Genomic DNA, 1485 nt, shown 5'->3' on the forward strand with positions numbered 1-1485 from the left:
AAAATTGCGTTGAGGCACACGTTTAGAAAAAAAAATTAATATATAATGTCGTCTTTTTTGCTAAGCATTAAAAATGTAATTTAAAAATTATAAGTCATTTGTATATATCTTTGTCAAAAATGGAAACAAACAATAAAAAAGCCTTAATTTACATGTGTTCAAAAGCTGTACTGGGTCATGTATATAATTTATAAACATCGGGATCGTAATGTGAAATAATAATTTTAGAACGACAACTCAGTCAAGTAGAACCGACGGCGACATTGAACTTTGAAGATATGGAATTGAGTATTAACAAGCATCAAAGTCACTGTTGAAAGTATGTATAAGCCTACAAATCATTGTTTAAAGCAATAATTTAGGGGTACGGGTATGGAGTAAACAAAGTAAATAATAATTTCATTTGTTTACGATAACTTTGAAACAAGGAAGTTATTTGATTTTTGTAAACTGGACAACGCAACAGTTAAGGAACCCTCTCTACACTGTACACACAGGCGCTTGTTTCATACAGTGAGCTTATTTTTCTACTATATAATAACACAAGGTATCCATCTTTCTCGAGACCAAAAATGTAGGTCACCAATTCAAACCCCTTTTTTATTTATTATCCGCAGCTGGCAACAAAAACCCCACATGTAATGGTTAGCGGAATCCCCCTTGTTGGACCTCATGTATATTTCCTTACCTCACCCCCTCGCGAACTTTGACATTGACCATAAAATTACACGCTTCGTCAATCGAAAGAAAAAGTACATCTCTAAACAGCTCAGCACTTCCGGTTTGGCTATCGCGATATAAAACACAAGATCTCATTGGCTGCTGGTACATTTTGCTCTGGTGTAAAGAGGATCCTTAACAAAACATTTTTCTTTAATAATAACTATCAAATCATCTTAAAAATCACCAACACGTTGTCATCTTACAAAATATTTGACAGAAAACCTAGAACAATATCGATTTTCAAATTTGCGCCAAAATAATATTTCGGTTTTCTCTTGTGTCTTATACAATTGCATTGAAAACTCCCGAGAGTACCAGTAGCCAATGAGATCTTGTGTTTTATATCGCGATTGCCAAACCGGAAGTGCTGAGCTGTTTAGAGATGTACTTTTTCTTTCGATTGACGAAGCGTGTAATTTTATGGTCAATGTCAAAGTTCGCGAGGGGGTGAGGTAAGGAAATATACATGAGGTCCAACAAGGGGGATTCCGCTAACCATTACATGTGGGGTTTTTGTTGCCAGCTGCGGATAATAAATAAAAAAGGGGTTTGAATTGGTGACCTACATTTTTGGTCTCGAGAAAGATGGATACCTTGTGTTATTATATAGTAGAAAAATAAGCTCACTGTATGAAACAAGCGCCTGTGACTGTACACTAAAGAGTTCTCATTCTATTGAACAACGCCACAGTTAAGGAACCCTCTCTATACTGTACACTAAAGAGTTCTGATACAGTGGTATAGTAAACTGGACAACGCCAC

General features: G+C 35.7%; 1 protein-coding gene across 16 annotated transcripts in view; it reads left to right on the forward strand.

Annotated features, from left to right (window-relative positions):
* Positions 1-252: 252 nt before the first annotated feature.
* LOC134266966 (uncharacterized) overlaps positions 253-1485 on the forward strand; it is a 44881-nt gene continuing 43648 nt past the window's right edge. For 10 of the 16 annotated variants that reach the window (XM_062749171.1, XM_062749177.1, XM_062749173.1 and 7 more), the window contains exon 1: positions 302-319. The gene's annotated coding sequence lies outside the window, so the exon portion shown is untranslated. Of the gene's footprint in view, positions 320-1485 lie in introns of all 16 variants that reach the window. The other 6 variants (XM_062749175.1, XM_062749182.1, XM_062749186.1 and 3 more) reach the window with 5 other exon arrangements.

This window comes from Saccostrea cucullata, unplaced genomic scaffold, assembly GCF_032062105.1.
Source record: "Saccostrea cucullata isolate Sc308-1 unplaced genomic scaffold, CSIRO_AGI_Scuc_v1 ctg2414, whole genome shotgun sequence".
Classification (NCBI taxonomy): Eukaryota; Metazoa; Mollusca; class Bivalvia; order Ostreida; family Ostreidae; genus Saccostrea; species Saccostrea cuccullata.